At 45.3% G+C, this 18,792-nt stretch overlaps 1 long non-coding RNA gene across 2 annotated transcripts in view; it reads left to right on the forward strand.

Moving 5' to 3' along the window:
• LOC116657610 overlaps window positions 1–18,792 on the forward strand; it is a 231,280-nt gene that overhangs the window by 193,419 nt on the left and 19,069 nt on the right. For both annotated transcript variants that reach the window (XR_004312792.1, XR_004312793.1), the window contains exons 7-8: window positions 7,841–7,925; window positions 8,589–8,852. This is a non-coding gene — a long non-coding RNA (uncharacterized LOC116657610). The remainder of the gene's footprint in view (window positions 1–7,840; window positions 7,926–8,588; window positions 8,853–18,792) is intronic.

Consider the following 18,792-nt stretch of genomic DNA (forward strand, 5'->3'; position numbering starts at 1 on the left):
GGGCATTTCATGTAAGTGCCCACAGGCAAACAGTACATGGTCTTTTCTGATTGGCTGCTTTCTCCCAGCATCATCTTCTTAAGGTCCGTCCATGGCGGACTCCATCTCCATAGTTTGTTTCTCTTTATTACCAAGTTACTTTCCTAACGATGGATTTTAAAATGTTGGCCTCTCTCTTTTTCATTAATATCGCCAAAAGTCGAGCCATGTTATCCAAGGCCCAGGTGACTTTTCCATCCCTTCTCATAATGTCCTAACCACACAAAAGGCCTCTGGGGGCCCTCCTGTTGGCCTCTGCTGGGGATGACATGCCCCTTGGTCTCTGCAGTCAGTGCATCCTCTAATCCTGAACACAAGCATCTCTTTCCATGGGCCTCCTCCTCATTTTTGACCTTTCATCTTGATATGCATTAAATCTCTTTCCATCTTGTGTTATAATGGGCGATGGGCTTTCCCTCTGCATGTGGCTCCCCCAAGACAGAGCCCAGGGCTTGTTTATTTTTGTATTCTAAGTGACTGACTAGCTCTTGGCAAGTCTGAGATGTTTGGTTCATACTGATTGAATGAATGAATGAATGAATGAATGAATGAAAGAGACCCACGGAAGCCGGCATATACAGCCTGGAAGCCATTTCTCCCGGCAGGTTTTAACACAGCAGTTTTAGCTCCTCCTATTTGAAATGACTTGTTTGAAAGAGAGTGGGAATGAGAATTTAACAAATATTAAACTGCATAAGCATGAAGTGGTTATTTCTGGGGGAGGGGAGCCGGCCAGGCTGGGGGTGGCTGTTACTCATTCTTTCATTATAAACCTCAAAAGAAGAAAGTGGTGTCATAATGGGTGACTTTTACTCTTATGATTTGGGGGGGGGCATTTTTCACACAAAGAAATATAAAAGGAGCACATGAATAAATGAGGAATACTGTTTTAGGGTTGGATCTGAATACTAGGCTGGCTCTGGGCGACTTGGAGAAGAATCACTTTCCCCTCTGAACTTAGTCTCCTCGCCTGGGGAAGGGGAATGAGGAAACTTGCCTCGTGGGTCTGTTGTGAGGACTGAAAAGCATGGAGCCCAGCACAGAGGAGGCGTCGAACAAATGACGGCTAGTCTTACTGTTAATGACAACAGCAACAAATAGGCAAATGATAAACCAGGGTGGACGGAGGTCTGTGCCATCTGGGGCAGTCCTCGAATCCTATTTTATTTCGAGCCTGTCTCCTTACACTGAGAGGCTTATCAGATGGATTCTCTGAAAACCATGTGACTTAGCCCTAGAATGGAGGCTTTTTAAAAAAAATAAACTCTACTTCCTGGGTGATTATGCAGAAGGCAGCTGCAATGACCTCGGTGACCAAGAGAAGTACTGTGGTAACAGTAGCTGCCATGTACTGAGTCCTTACTGTGAGCTGCTTGGTCCTTAACACAATTCCATGCGATCTTATAATCCCCATTTTACAGATGAGAAAGATGAGGCACAGATGGGTTAAATGCTTTAAGACTGCACAGCTAGTAAGTGACTTACCCAAGATTCAAACCCAGGTCTTCTGGACTAAAGTCAGCGATCTTTTCATTAGACCCGATGCCTCTCAAGTTGCAGATAATGTGGGATAAGAAAATGGAGGAGATGGTGCAGAGGGGCCATGGGGATTTGCAGAAAGGTTTACAATTTCCCAATTTCTGATGGCTCACGTTATGCTCCAGTGAGTCCTAGAAGTCTTGGAATGAGGCATAATTACTTCTGGCTGCTGTCCCTCATGCCAGGGGTGCTGTGAACTCTGTCAAAGAATGCAGGCTGCGTAGGTAGGAGGGTTGCCATGGATACCTGAGGATGCTGAGCAAAGGACTATCAGTTGTCCCTCTATCCAGTCTTCATTTCTTCTAGAGTAAAAGGATTTTTCAGGGAGCACATGGTCACCTAGAATAAAGACTACGTTTCCCAGTCTTCCTTGCAGCCACAGGTGGCCCCATGTCTGAGTTTTGGACAAGGGAATATGGGCGGCGACATTCAGTTTTTACTTAGGAGCAGAGCATTATGGTTTGCAAAAACCATTTCCCAGGAGTGACTCATTTAAAGTTGAGCTTTTTTTTTTTTTTTTTTTAATCCGAACAACTGTTCTTCACTGAACTTCCTTGATAGATTATAATAAAAACTCAGAACAGAAGGGGATGCTATCAGGCAAGTCCCAGCTCCTATCTAGAGACCAGGGAGGGGTAATTCTTAGTCTACTGGAGTCCAGAGTTCCAGTTCCTTTGCTGGATGGTTGATTTAAGGTCAACTTCTCCTTGACCTGAAGTCAAGGGGTAATTTTTTAAAAAAACATTTCTCCTTCTGGGTCAGATCCATGGAAATGTCCCAACAGGAGAGAAGGAGGGAGTCTTGCTCTCCTGCCTCACATGTCCGTGTATCGGACTTCTAATCACATTCATTTAAACCAGTGCTCATGGGCATCTACGATGAGCCATGCACTGCATTCCGCCTGGGGGTATAATGGAGAACACGACACAGACATTATCCTTACCAAGCATACAGTCTAGTGGGGAGACGGACAAGCCAAAGGTATAATACTGGGCTGGGAAGCAGGGAAGCGGAGGTTGCACTGGGTCCACAGAGAGACGTTGAAGCCAGCTTGTGGGATTGCAGAGGGCTTCCTGGAGGAAGTTCTGTCTAAGCTGAGACTGACGTATGGGAGGGAGCCGGCCAGATGAGATGTGGAGAGAGGAGAATGTTTCTGGGGGAAAGGGGAAGAGAGAGGGCAGCTCAGCACTGCTGGAGGGAGGGTGGGACTGGTGAGGGGAGGGACACGGGGCCAGAGTGGCAGGATGGGGTCAGACATCTCAGGACCTTCTCTGTCATGTTTGGCATTTCAGACTTCTAAGAGCAATGAGGAGTCACCGGAAGGTTTTAACGTGGAATGATAAGATCAGACATAAACTTAGAGCCTCCTCTGAATGCAGCGAGGGAAGAGATCGGAAGGGCCGAGGCCGCGGGTCTGGAGCCCAGTTAGGTAGCTATTTTAAGGTGTGCGCACCCACACATACCTTGACACCAAAGATTTATGCAAGCACCAGAGTAGGTCCACCGTCAGGGGCTGGAAAAGAGTGTCTTAAGCCCTTCCACCGTTCAGTGCTTAGTTTCCTCATCTGTAGAATGGGAGCAAGCACAGCTGTCTCTCAGTGTCTCCCAGGACTTCTGAGAGAAGGGAAATGTACAGCTCAGCGTGGATCCGCACCGAGGGCTGCTTCTGCCCCGTCTCCCTTCATTGCCTCCAGGCCTTCAGTCCCCAGCGCGTGAGGCATCCCTGAGGGCTGCACATGGAAAAGGCATTCAGGAAAGATGTCCAGGTGTCAAGAAAGGACAAGCGTTGATTAGATCCCATTTGGTGTCAAAGTTGAAACGAGGGTGGGGAACTGGGGCTTTACCTCTGACACTAAATTCTAGAAATTACATAATTGGCTGGAGACTCGCAGGCAAGGGTAGGAGTCCATCCGGCCTGGGATTCCCTTGAACGGGCAGTTCCGGTGATTATGAGGGTGCGTTCACGCTGTCCGTGGTGGGGAGCGTGCATGCGTTTTCTAGGACTTCCATAAAAAAGCGGCACAGACCGAGTGGCGTGAACAGTGGAAATGCATTGCTTTACAATCCCGGAGGATGGGAGTCCAAGATCAAGGTGTCAGCAGGGTTGGTTTCTTCTGAGACCTCTCTCCTTGGCTTGTAGATGGTCACCTTCTCCCTGTGTCCTCACGTGGCCTTCCCTCTGTGTGCTCCGTGTCCTAATTTCTTCTTGTAAGGACACCAGTCTTATCCGATGAGGGCCCAACCTAATGACCTCATTTTACCATAATCACTTCTTGAAAGACCCTATTTCCAAAGACAGTCACATTCTGAGGTACAAGGGGTTGGAACTTCAACATGTGAACTTCGGGGGGTGGGGGGGACACAGCTCAGCCTGTAACTGTGCCCAAGTGGCTTATTTATATAGTCTGTGTAAACAAACTGCCAGGAGACCCAAAGACTGTGAAAACTCCGGCTGAAGTTTATCCCCAGACTCAGAGTCCCCGACCGAACTAGATTCGCTGCCGCCTTGGAGGGGGTACCACCCACCATCCACGTTTTCCTGTTCTTCATCCCGGCTGCACTGCGCTGTTGCAGAAAAGTGCTGGTCTCCACCTGGATTTCTCATTACTGCTTTGCTGAGCAGGTTTTGCTATGGCAACCGCTGGCTGGGAAGTGGTCACCCGGGGATGGCTGGTCAGCCCACGCTCGACTCTTCTCAATCTCGGACAGCGGATGGTCCGGGGTGCACTCTAGCTGCTGCAGAAATCTCCAGAGTGGAGTTTATTGCTAATAGTTTCGTGTGTGTGTGTGTGTGTGTGTGTGTGTGTGTGTGTCTGGGCAAAGTGGGACCTTCAAGAAAGCAGTCACATGGACAACAGGATCCCCCAAAGAGGGAAGCCTCTCATTCACCAACTGATGGGTCGTGTTGGGTTTTCTGCCTCACGCGGACCTGCACTCTGATTATCTAGCAGCTGTGGCTCCAGTGACACTTCCTGGGAGTTTCAGCAGGGCTCCTCTGCCTCCCCTGCAGCTGGAAGTAATGATCTGCAGACTTCAAATCCTCCTCAGTCCTTTGAAGATGGGTTTCACCCACGGTGCCCCTTGGGGTTTGGAGTCCGGGTCGTTCACAGCATCCCCTCTGATGTGTCAGGAGGAGCAGTTCAGCTGTGGGTGGAGGAGGCTGTAATGCAAAAGGATTTGACGTTCAAAGGGGCATGGGACTCAATGATTCACCTGCCTGAGAGCCATCCTCTGTGTCCCCAGGGCCCTGAGACTTCGTAAGGCAGGTCTGTGTGTTGGGGGTGTGGTGGCAGGAAGTGTGCAGAGCAGAGGGAGTTCGTTCAAGTCTCCTGATATGAGCCAGATCCCTGTTGTGTGGTCCCAGGGGTCCTGAAGCCTCTGGAATCTGCCCTGATGCCAGGATCTCCTTTGAGTGTCTTCTGTTTGCACAGTGATGTCGGCTGCCAGCTTTGTGCAAAGTTTGCCTCCCCAGCTCAGCTCCTCCGCCGCAGTTTAGGAGACTTGCTAGTTGACAGGCATAGCCTTAAGCCGTCCCTGCAGCTTCCCGGGCATCTGTCAAAGCAAAACGTGTGCACAGAAGCCAAAGGAGGCCTCGCTCCCCAGGAAACCAGACGTGGCACTCATGATGGACACTTTCGATCTCTGGGCTGTTTCTCCACCTCCCCGCTGGCCCTGTTTAGATAGTTTTAGCATTTATTGTTCATTCATTCATTTCACGAATACTCATTGAGCACTAATGGTGTGCTAATTACGATTTCGATTTCCTGCGGTTCATTTTATGGGTCAACTTGTCTGGTCCCCAGGCACTTGGCCAAACATTATTCTGGGTGTGTCTGTGAGGATGTTTCCAGATGAGATTAACATTTGAATCCACAGACCGCGTAATGCAGATTGCCCTCCCTGATGTGGGTGGGCCTCACCCAATCAGTTGAAGACCTGAATAGAACAAAAGGGCTGACCTTCTTATGAGTAAGAGGGACTCCCCCTGCCTGACAGCCTTCAAGCTGGGCCATTAGTCTTCTCCTGTCTTTGGCCTCAGGCTCAGACTGGAACTTACTCTACTGCTCTCCTGGGCACCCAGCGTGCCAGCTGCAGATCTTGGGACTCCTCAGTCTCTGTAATCTTATGGGTCAATTCCTTATAATAAATTAATCTCTCTCCTTGCCCCCTGCTCCCACCTTCTCCTTATATATACCCTATTGCTGCTGTTTTTCTGGAGAACCCAGACTAATACGTCTGAGAAAACAGAATTAAAATAAGCAAAGCTTCTGCCTTTGGGTGCCTACATTTTGGTGTGTGGGAGTGGGGTGGGAAGAGGCCTTTACCCTTAGTTTGTCATGTATTATGACAAATTTGCACAGCACTTTTAGTCACATAATACTTTCTAAGTAGAAAAGGAATTCTCTGAACACACACCTCCCTGCTCACCCCTCACCTCCATCCCAAGACTCATACTATTTTTTCAAGTTGATCTAGTTTTTGTAAACCTAGATCCAAACTCAAATGAATATCCAAAAAGCCATAGAGTGGGGGAAATTAATTGCCAAATATGTATGTGATAATGGTCTGGCATCTAAAATATGCAAAGAACTTTAAAAACTCAAAAATAAGAAAACAACTCAATTTAAAACTGGGCAAAAGACCTGAACAGACACCTAAGCAAAGAAGACGTACAGATTAAAAATAAGCATATGAAAGGATGCTCAGTGTCATCTGTCATTAGGGAAATGAAAATGAAATTAACAGTGAGACGCCACTCCACATCTTGCTGTAGACTGAATGCTCATATTCCTGCCCCATTGATCTACGGAAATCCTAACCCCCAATGTGATGGTCTTTGGACGTGAGGCCTTCGGGAGGTGATTGATCAGGTCATGAAGGCAGAACTCTCACGAATGGGATTAGTGGCCTTATAAGAGAGACCCCAGAGCGCTCTCTCACCCGCTTCTGCCATGTGAGGACACAGAGCGAAGATGGTCTTCTATTATGAATCAGGAAGTGGGCTCTCACCAGGTACCAAATCTACTGGTGACTTGTCCTTGGCTGTCCCAGCCTCCAGGGCTGTGAGGAATTTCTGCTCTTTATAAACCACCTAGTCTACGTTATTCTGCTATGGCAGCCTGAGTGGACTAAGTCCACCCACTAGAATGACTAAAATCCAGAAGCCTGACAACACCGAATCCTGGCGAGGATACGGAACAACAGGAATTCCCATTCATTGCTGGGAGGGATGCAAAATGGTACAGCTCTTCGGAAGACAAGTTAACATTTTCTTACAAAACTAAACGCATTCTTAACATACAATTCAGCAATCAGGCTCCTTGGTATTTACCCAAATGAGCTGAAATGTTACACCTGCAAAAACCTGCACACAGATGTTTATAGCAGCTTTATTCATGACTGCCAAAACTTGGAAGCAAGCAAGATCTCCTTCAGTAGATGAATGGATAAACAGACTGTGATGCATCCGGACAATGGAATATTATTCAGCTAAAAAAGATAGGATCTATCAAAGTATGACATGACATGGAGTAAACTTAAATGCATATGGCTGAATGAAAGAAGCCAGTTTGAAAGAGCTACATGCTGTACAATTCCAATTATGGGACAACACATATACGGCTTGTAGTCTCTCAGCAGAGTCCTGTAGGTGTGCTCTGCTCACACTGCCTGTCTACCTGTCTTTCCTTACTTTGTCTTAAGCTGTGTAGGCGCTGGGTTCACGTCTCCCTCATTGTTCTGTCCCAGATCCTGGCCCATCATAAATAAACAGCAAATGTTGTTGAACAAATGAATGGATGAGTGCGCGAACTAAGGTTTCTGGAAGCCACTCTTTGCAAATGTGCTTAGGGTCCTTCCCTCTGTGTCCTCCACCATGTTTGATGTCATCCAGGGTGCTGGCACTGGGTACGTGGAAAATCAGTCTAATTAGTAGAAAAGTTGAAAAAATCCAATAACTGTGGGATGTTTATTCCCTAAGGGCTACCTTATTCCCTCCACACGTAGATGGTTTATTCAGCGAAAGTTGTAATGTTTTGGATAAACATCCGGGTCTCCTCGTAAATCCATCTCTTTTGCCAGCTAACTGCCACTCCACTTCTGGGCTCAGTTTAAGTGCCACTTCTGAGACGCCTTCTCTGGCCACCCCACCCCCTGCCTGCTGCCGTTCGGCCCCAAGTTACCATTTTCTATAGTGGACGTATCACAATTTATAGTTAAGTATTTATGTGAATTCATCCTTTCTAATGTCTCTCTGGCCCAGGACACTGTCAACTCCAAGAAGTTGAAGCTCATCCTTGTTGTGTTCACATCTTGTCTCCAGGACCCTGCACGGAGCCCACTGCGTAGTAAGTGCTCGTTTGTCATCATTGGATGAATCTTGTTGCTGATGGCAGGGGCTTAGCTGCAACACATGCTCCAGGGGTTTCCAAAAAAAAAATTTTTTTTTAAAACAGCAGAACTCCTTTCACTAAATGAAATTGTTTAGACTTCTTTATATAAACCAACTCATTTCTGTGGTTAAATTGGGGGGTGACTGGGGAGACCTGCTGGCCTGGTTTCTCCTTGCTGCTCTAATGGGATCCCAGAGGCACCTCACACAGTGCCCCTCGGCAAGCTTTTCCAGGCGCTCCCTTTGAAAATGCCAGAAGGGTCAAAGGGTCTCTTCGCCAAGGTGACGCCCTCTTTGTAGGTTGAAAGGCAAACAACGTGTCCTCTTCTCCCAGCTCCCTGGGGAGCCTTGTGGGGCACTTTGCTAATAGAGCCATAAAATCCCCCCTCTCATTGAGCATCCCAATTTGATTTGCTCTTCAGATGACCTCTTCCTGGGGAAAATGATATGTTTTCCCTGCGTTATGGCAAAGACCCCAGTGGGCGGCTGTGCTGTGTCCTGCCTCCGCCATCTGATAGTCTAATTCGTCTCCAATTTACAGGCTTGTCAGTTCCCCAGCCAGCTCCCACCTCGCTGTCGCTGACCCAGTAGCAATATTTACCTGTGTCATCTTGCTCAGACAGACACAGGCGTCCCCGCTGAGGAGGCAGCCATCCCAGCCCTGTCATCTCACTGACCGACCCTGGCTGACTCCATCCATGTCGGGGCAGGAAGGACCAGACATCAGAAGGTGGAGCAGGCACAGCTCCCACGGCCAGGGAGGTTCTCCTGGTCGTCTGCTTCCCCGCCGGGAATTCTCAGGACAACTTCTACCTTTCAAAGGCGTGGGGCTGCTTCCTGCCCTCGGTCCGGTCCTTTCTTCCTGCTGGGCTTTCTGACTTCCGTATCCTCTCCTCCTTGAATGCTTACTTGCACATTCTGTGGCAGGTCAGGTGCAACCCCCTTGCTTTGAATCTGACTCCAAGAGTGGCAAGAAATGGAACTGGCCGTACTGTCTACGTGCCTCCATTTCCTGGCCTCTGGAATGGGCACAGTCATGTATATCATACCACATTTTGTCTTGTAATCTTGGGCAGAAAAAGAAAACAGACACACACATTTTGCATGTCATGGCAAGGGGCTGACAGAAGCTGTTAAGTCCACCCACTAGCCCTAGGCTGAGATATGATGAGCTAGACAAAAATTGGACACAACCTAAATTGTCCATCAACTGGTAAACGGATAGTCAGATGTGATACAGCCTTAGCATGGAATACTACTCAGCAATGAAAAGGAACTGTTTACAGATAATGCAATGACACAGATGAAACTTCAAAAATATTATGCTCAGGAAAGGAAGCCATACACAAGAGACCTGTATAGTGTATGGTCTATTTATATAAAAGATCCAAGAAAGATCCAAAACTATAAAGACAGAAAGTAGACTAGTGCCTGCTTGGGACAGAGACAGGAACTAACGGTAAATGTGCATGAAGGATCATATGGGAATGATGAAATGTTATAATACTGATATGGGGATGGTTGCATAACTTAATAAAAAAAAATACAGGCATATCTTGAAGATACTTCAGGTTTGGTTCCAGACCACCGCAGTAAAGTAAATATCACAATACAGTGAGTCACATGAACCTTTTTGGTTTTCCAATGCATATAAAAGTTATGTTTACACTATACTGTAGTCTATTAAGTGTACAATAGTGTTATATCTAAAATACAATGTATGTTACACATCTTAATTTAAAAAATACTTTATTGCTTGTGATATCCAATGGGGAGTGTGTGATTGTCCCAGGGGTTGGGGGCATACATAACGGACTTTCAGATGTGGTAGATGCAGGGGCTAGAAGTCCCACAACCTGCAAGGAGTTTCAGGAGTAGAGTCAGGATGGAAGTATCTCAGCCCATCGGGCAATGTGTTCTCTGTCATGCATACCTGATGTTGCCGTTGGAGTGTAGAAACATTGCAGGGCATTACTGAATCCCAAAAAACCTTTATTTAAAACAATACTTTATTGCTAAAAAATGCTCACCACCATCTGAGCCTTCAGCAAGTCGTAGCAGTAACACCAAAGATCACTGACCAGGATCACTGTCACAAATATAATTATATTTTATAAGATATAAAGTATAATAATAAGGTTTTGAAATGTTGTGAGAATTAACAAAGTGTGACACAGAGACGTGAAGTGAGCCAGTGCTTTGGAAAAATGGCACCAGTAGACTTGATCGATGCAGGGTTGTCGCAAACCTTCAATTTATTTAAAAAAAAAAAAAAACAGAGTATCTGTGAAGTGCAATGAAATGAGGTGTGCCTGTACGTTTATGTGTCTCACAGGGCTCCACGAGGTGCAGGATTTAGGAGTGAAGTGTCACGAGGGCTGTAAGCACTTTTGAAGTGGTTCAGCCTGTGCCGACAGCTCCGGCAATATCTGTATTTAAATCAGTTTTAGTTTTGTGGGGTTGCCTCAACAAATTAGCACCAACTGGGTGGCTTCAAACAGCAGAAATTTATTTTCCTATGGTGCTGGAGGCCAAGTCTGAAATCAAGATGTTGGCAGGACCATGATCCAACTGGCTCCAGAGGAGATGCCTTTCTTGTTTCTTCTGACTCTCATGTTCCTTGTTCTCCTTGGCATCATCTCTGCCTCCATTTTCACGTTGCCCCCTCTCTTCTGTCTGTGTGTCTCTTAGAAGGACACTTGTCATTGGATAATCCAGGATGGTCTCTTCACCTCAAGATCCTTAGTTAAACCTGCAAGGAATTCTTTTCCCAATAAGGTAACATTCACAGCACCAGGGATTTGATGCAGTTATATTTGGGGGGTAGGGGGCTACAATAACATCTATAATCAATACCATCCACCTCTGTAGCTGCATCATCTACATCTTATCATCTATATCTATAGATTGATGGAAAAGCAAAGATGCTGCAAAGGTAACAGTGTCTGGATCTAAGTTGCGTGTATATGGGTGCTCACTGTACATGTAAACAATTGCTTGTCCAAAACTCTTGTGTTTTCGAATTAAGATGTTTCTAGATTTTAGGAAGGCATTCAGGTGCATGCACTGCATGTTCCATCACACCCTTAACGGGGGTCTGAGCAGCACCTCATAATCAAATGTATTAATATGTCTGCAGAGGTATTTTTGGAATAGTCACACTAGGTGGATTAAATACGGACATAGGTAATTGTAAACTTATTTGGGTCAGGTTTTGCTACCAAAGGACTTTTAGCACCAAATGTGGATACACTTCTGGATTTCAGAGCTTTTTGAGTTTCAAACTTATGAAGGTGGGGAGCTGTGCTATTCTTTCTCCTTTTTGGTATGTTTGAAAAATTTCGTAAGAAAACATTTTGAAAATGAGATTGTGAGTGTAACACGCTTAGTGCGGTGCCTGGCACATAACGGGAACTCAGAATGTATAAACCTTCAAATTAACTGCATAATTATTATTCTTTTAAAAGATATTTTTAAAAGCTTTTTGTAAGATTTACTTTTTTAAGCCTTATTTTATTTATTTATTTTTAACTTAATTATTTTGGGGGGGAGGCAATTAGGTTTGTTTATTTTATTGTTATTATTTTAAAAGGAGGTCCTGGATTGAACCCACGACCTCATGCATGCTAAGCATGGGCTCTGCCCTTGCCCCCATAATTATTATTCTTAATGACAGTATTAGACAGCAGGCCGTTAGGAGCTGTTGAAGATTTTTATGCAGGAGAGGGATGTGATCAGGGAAAAGCGAATTTAGAAGGATCCCCAGAGCGGTAGCACAGGAAATGGGTGGGGCAGGGATGGGAGGGAGACTGGCTAGGAGGTTACTGTCCAGGCGAGACACAATGAGTAGGAAGAAAGCTTGACTTAACCTGACAGCACTTGGCGAGCCTTCTGGGAGAGCAGGATGGATTCTTGTCAGCTTCCCTGATACGCTTCTGAGTGACAGCGGAAGCGAGACATACAGGGTGCCTTTAGGAGGGAAAATACACATTAGACAATTCAGGAACAAGTCAAGTGGGACTCTCAGGGCTACCTCAGCCTCCCATTTTGGACAAGAGCCTTAGTAAGAGCAATGTGTTTGATTGTAAGGGTTAATATGAGGCGGTGGGCTTGCTAATCAGGTCCACCTGGGCACAAAAGACAGGCTAGTGCTTTTCTGCAGAAGAAGTGTCACTCCAGACCTCACTCCTTTTAGCCCTACGGATGCCATGTGGATTACAGGGGCTAAGGTATGGCTTCTCAATGCAGGCTACACATTAGAACCACTTGGGAGGGTTTAAAACTCTCCACTGCAGACCAAGTACATCGGAGTCTCTGGGAGGGGGGCCTTGGCATCCTAGTTTTAAGACATTCTTCCAGGTGATTCTAAGATGCAGCAAGTTTGCAGGCCACCAGATTTCGTGTTCGAAAGGGAAGATGCTGCTGCCAGCCTGAGGGCTCTTGGTCAGTAAGGAAACTGTGACCAGCTGGGAAAGGATTTAAAAAGTGACAAGGAGGGAGAAAGAGAAGACTAACTGAAACTGGGTGATACACAAAATGAGCAGGAAGGCAACACTGTCGTCAACGGTCTCTATGGTAAGCGTGATGAACTACTGCAAAGCCATAGCCCCTGGGGCGATGGAGGATGGAGAAGCAAGAAAAGGACAAACAGAGAGTGAGGTGGTTCATAGGGTCATTGAGACCCTTCGTCAATGCACATGGAGTGTATTCTAGAGGTGGGATTAAGACGTTAGGTACGTGACAAGGTGGGGGAACTATGTCGCTGTAGTAAGAACGATTATGACTGGGAAATCACTCTGCAGCCTTTTACAACATCTCTGGAGCATCCCCCAAGGTCTTCCTGGTGGAGAGCTGTGAAAGAGTGGGGTCTGAGCCTTCACCCCTCTCACAAAGCCCAGGCAGCTTCCTATTATTTCTTTAAAATGGTTTGGTTATTTACGAAAGCCGTGTTTATCCTGGAAGAGCTTGAGAAATACAGATAAGCCGAAGTAAAACAAGACCAAAGCCACATCCAAGGGTCACTCACAAAACCATCGCAGAAGTTTCTTTCCCATGGTCTTTCTTCTCCTCTGAGTGCATACTTTTTCTTTTTAGACAAAAAAAAAAAAAAAAAAAAAAAAAAAAAGATCCCACTAGATCCAGTTTTATAGTTTTTTTTAAATTTAACAATAGACTGGCAACATTTTTCCTATGTTAAAAAAAATCCTTATGACCCTTTTTAATGGCCATCATTTCACTGCACACATGTTTCAACATTCTCAGTTCTCTCTCTTTTTCATGGTACATCTGTTTCAACACTCACTACTCAACTCTCTCTTTTTTAAAAAAATTTTTGAGGGGGGAGGTAATTAGGTATCTATCTATCTGTCTATCTATCTATCTATTTATTTAGAAGTACCGGGGATTGAACCCAGGACCTCGGGCTTGCTAAGCACGCACTCTACCACTGAGCTATACTCTCCCTCCCATTCAGTTTTTTTTAATGAGCATATACGTGATTTCCAGTTTTTCACTTATAATCATTATTGCAGTAACAGCCCGGAATGCCCATCTTCATGCTGACTTTTGCTTTAGGATAAATTGATCCAAGTGGAATGGCTGTGACAGAAGGTAGATACGTTTTTAGGTCTTTTGATATGTAGCACGAAACCACCTGTGATTGCCCCCCCCCCCTTTAACCAACCAATTCAAACTACTTTAAGCATTTTAAACTCTTCCTGCCCTCGGGCACGTATAGTCCAAGCAGCAAATTCACAAAGGTGGCTATTGCATCAGCTCAAAGAAAATTAGACTCCTTTCATGTGAAAGTTCCCCTCTGCCAATGCACTGTTTAAATCATCACTTCCAGACAATTTGTTTTATAATCACCAGACCTAATAAAGGGAACTTCCTAGAAATTAATCAGCTGAGGAAGAACTGCAAGGGTTTGGTTGGGTTCTGAGTGGGTGTTTTGGCTGGGGACATACTGGCTCCTTTTGAAAAGTGAAATTTCCAGAGCGTTTGCAAGCCCTAGTGGATTTCATGCCTGTGGGCCCTTGTTTTACGTCAGCCAGAGGTCCAGCTCGGGGTCACAATCTTCCTCACCAACCTTCACTTTCCTGTCCTCTATGCCTTTGCTCACAAGGTACTTTCCCCACCTGGAGTTTCCTCTGGGTGGGGTTGCCAGATTTAACCAATAAAAATACAGGATGCCCAGGTCAGTTTGAGTTTCAGGTAAACAGCAAATGTTTTCAGGGATGCTGCCAGTTGCTGAGCATGTCTGTTCCATTTATGCATTCCAGAACTGAGGAAATAACCACAGGACGGGGTCAGGGACCCACCAGACCTGCTGTGAAATGGACCTGAACTAAAACTTTGATTGATAGCCTGACCTCCATAAGACCCTTCTCTGGCTGGTGGACCACAGTGATGTCTTGAGTCTTCTGGAATTTGTGTTAGTTCACAGCCAGTGTCCAGTATCCCCAAAAGGTCTGATTGCTTCCTTTTATCTGATGCACAGTCATCCTGGTAAAAGGCTGTGTGTCCCTCTGGGGAAGGCTGGGGGAAAGGTTAACCACATACAGTTTTGGCAGCATAGCCTGATTCTTTCATGAGGGGACTCAGCCCCCTTTTCATTCAAAGAGTTCTGGTCTATTAACTGGCTCAAGTCTGGACATTGATTGGGGGGGCCATGACTCTCTGTTTTGGTGATTCAAGTTAGGCTTCTGTTCACGCGACCTAAAACTCTTCTGCTTGTGCAGATCAGGTGAGAATTTAATAGTCTGCCCATCTGTTTATTTTCCAATTATACTGTGATCGGATAGCTAACGGCATACATCTCTGTGAATCAGACTATTCTGATTACTGCTTTGACTCTGCTGTCTATTACTGGAGCCACGCCCACCTTGACTTTGGTGATTAAGTGAGGCCACTTGGCCCCCAACCCCCAGGACACACTTATCCCCATCGCATGTAGGGATCTCAGCGTAGTGGCAGTAGTTCCCACTGTGACTTCTGCCACACAGAGAAGAGTGACCACAGAACTCCTCAAGGATGCTGGGGCTCCTCTCACAAGTTTACTTCCTACAGTTGTAGTGACCCTCCCAGGGCAGGTGAGCGAGTCTTACACAATAAATCTGCTCTGACGTACCATTCTCCCTAAGCCTTTGAATGCCCTCCTCCCCTGTCCTCTGCAGCACACCAAAGCAGCTCTGGAGTTTCAGCTTCACTCAGTGTCGGCCACCTTTGGCTCCATATTTCAGCCAAAAAACCACCAACCGACCAATCAGCCAACCAGCCAACCAGCCAACCAGCCAACCAGCCAACATACCAACCAACTAGCCAACCAATTAACCAACTAACCAAACAACCAGCCAGCCAATTAACCAACTAATCAAACAAACCAGCCAACCAACCAACCAGCCAACCAATTAACCAACTAACCAAACAACTAGCCAATCAACCGACCAACAAAACCATAAAAACCCTTTCTAACCCCCTCAAGCTGCAGCAGTGCATCTCTTAGTGAGCTCATATAAATAAACTTGGCCTGATCCAACCCTAGATTCCTTCCACCATTATCCCACACCCTTAATATCCATTCTTACACATATTTCCCAGATTTCTGTCTATACATTGTATAAGCCAAACAGTACACTTGGAGTGTAGTGCCCCTCCACATGGGTCCCATTTTGCACCTTACTCTTTGGAATCTGCTAGGACTTGAGTCTAATTTTAGGTCTAGAAGCAAAAGGGGGTGGTGGGGGCAGGTGTTGAGGAGAGCAGCAGTGTTTTGCAAGGTAACTACCTCAGGGGAGATGGTTACAGTTTCTTGCAGAAAAGCAGGGTTAACCCCAAGACCAGGATAGAGTGCAGTGGGTAGGAAGTGAGGAAGAGCTGTATCTATTGGTAAAGTAGACTCAGCTAAGTTTAGGGGTCCCATGTCCCCAGATTCAGTGGGATCTGCTCATGTGGCCCATTCCAGGTTTCAAGTGGCCTGTCTTCCTAATCAATGCGTCACTTTAACAGTAGCCGCCTGTTGGGTTGTGAGTTCAATTTGTGTTATAATCCAGCAACTCTCAAGTCAAGACTCTGGATTTGGTTTCCAACAATCTCAGCCCTACAGGAGAGACAGAGAGAGGGATTTCTTCCAGGGCAGATACAAGGCTTGCTGGCCATTTATGCAGAGCCTGAGCTGGGATTTGAAGTCCTGAAGCCTTCCTTTTCTTTCCCTGCTTTCTCTGGCTCAGTTACGAACAACCAACCAATCTCATTATATTCATCAGTTTGACTAAAGTGTTCTAAGTTATCAGGAATACACAGTCTTCTAGAACCTTGCCTATTAGAGGTTTTTGATTTGGAGTGCCCAGTATTTGGGACATGCCTATACTATGGAATTATTAGCTGTTTATTTGAAATTCAAATTGAACTAGCCATCCTTTATCCAATCTGGCAACCCTACCTAAGGAAATCACCTGGTCCACCAAAATCTAACTAAAGTGCTACGTTCTCTACAGATTGCCCCCAGACACAAGTTATTTTGTTTTACTACTTGTTCATATCATTTATTGACAAAGCACAGTGTGCCAGGCATTGCCCTAAGTGCTTTACATGGACTAACTCATTCAAACCTGACTATAACTCAGAGGTAGATACTCTTATTATTCCCATTTTACAGATGAAAAAACTGAGCCTCAGAAAGGAAGAATAACTTGTCCAGTAGCTCACAGCTAAGAGGCAGTTGAGTTAGAATTTTACCCCAGTCAGGGACCTGGACTCACAGAGATGACCACGGATAACACGATGCAACTCTGTGACCTCTTCTATCGGGAGATTCCGTGGAGCTGTGCGTGTACATCTCCCAGGACCCTTCCCTCACTGTGGTCTGTCTGTACTACCAGGCTGTGTAGGTTGCTGGCTGACAGCAGAAATGATGTTTTATCTATCATCACACCCCCAGTGTCAGGACACTTTCATTTGCACAGTTATACTCATTATTTAGTCTTAAAAAAGAATGAAATCCAGATACACGCTACAACAGGGATGAACCTTGAAGACATTGTTCCAAGCAAAATAACGCAGACACTAAAAAACAAATACTGTATCACTCCACTGATACGAGATTCCTAGAATAGTCAAATGCACGAGACGGAAAGTAGAACGGTGGTTGCCAAGGACTGGGGGAGTAAGGAATGAGGAATTATTGTTCAATGGATATATAGAGTTTTAGTTTGTGATGATGAAAGTCCTAGAGAAGGCTGGTGGTGAGGGGTGCACAATAATGTGGATGTACTTAATGCCACAGAACTGTGCATTTAAAAATGGCTGAAATGGTCAATTTAATGCTATGTGTATTTTATCACAAAAAAAGTTACAGCCATTATGGAAGACACTCTGGAGTGTCCTCAAAAAACTAGAAATAGAGCTACCAGGTGATCCAGCAATCCCACATCTGGGTATACATCCAAAGGAAGTGAATCTGGATCATTGCAGCCTTGTTCACAGTAGCCAAGCTATGGACACAAGTCAAGTGTCTGCTGATGAATGAATGGGTGAAGAACATGTAGCATATACACACAATGGGATATTATTTAACCTTAAAAAAGTAGGGAATCCTGCCATTTACAACAACATGGATGAACCTGGAGGACATTATGCTTAGTGAAATAAGCCAGACACAGAAGGACCAATACTGCACGATCTCAGTTATACGTGGAATCTAATAAAGTCAAACTGATAGATGCAGAGAGTAGAGTGGTGGTTACAGAGCTGGGAGGTGGGGGACATGGGGAGATGTTGCTCAAAGAGCACAAAGTTTCCATTAAACAAGATGAACAAGTGCTGGAGAGCAAATGCACAGCATAGTGACTATGGTTGGAGACGCTGTATTGTATACTTGAAATACGCTAAGACAAGAGGTTGTAGCTGTAACCACGGGGGGTGATGGATGTGCTCATCCGCTTGGCCATGGTGATTATTTCACAACGTATATCAAAACATCACATTAGACACCTTAAATATATACAATTTTAACTTGTCAATTATACTTTTATAAAGCTGAAAAAAAAAGTTATACTTAATCTAACATCGGAGGTTAAAGGACCCGGGCCCAGAGTTCAGGTCGATCTGGGTTGAAGTGTGGCTCAGCTCCTTTGCAGCTGTGGCGTTTGAGCCTGTCACTTCAGTTCCATCAGCTGGGTGGGGATGGGTGATAATGCACACGTCTTAGGTTAGTTGTGAGGAGTAAGTGAGATAAAGTCTGCAGAGCGTTTGCCCAGGGGTTCCCATCCCTGACTGCACAGTGCCATCACTGCGGGGAGGTTTTTAAGGCTGCTGATGCCCAAATTCTCACAGGCCAATTAAATCAGAATATCTGGCATTGCATCTTTAAAACTTCCTGTTATGAAAAATTCCAAATGTGCCCAAGTAATATAATATAGTTCCCATACACCCATCACACAGATTAAATATTTACCAATATTTTAGCATGGGGATGTATCTTTTTTAAAGACCAAAGAATTACTGGGATAACACAATGTTTGGCACAGAGTACTTGTTCAACAAATTTAGCTATTATTATTACTTTTATTCAGCTTCTAATTATGGAGTTTGGTCCCTTAAGTATCTTGATTTTGCAAAGGATGCTCTGAGTGGGAGAGGTGCCTACTGGCTTCACTGGCAATGTATGGCCTCTACTTAAATTTTCCAGAGACAGTTTTCTTCTGTCAATCATCCTTGAAGGATTCCTCTTTGCGAATGGAAAGAAATCAGTCGAACTAATAGTAAATTTATTTTTGAACTGCCATGCTGCAGTGGATCGGACAGGAAGGTAAGCTGGGGAGAAA

Source organism: Camelus ferus, chromosome 18 (genome assembly GCF_009834535.1).
Source record: "Camelus ferus isolate YT-003-E chromosome 18, BCGSAC_Cfer_1.0, whole genome shotgun sequence".
Lineage (NCBI taxonomy): Eukaryota > Metazoa > Chordata > Mammalia > Artiodactyla > Camelidae > Camelus > Camelus ferus.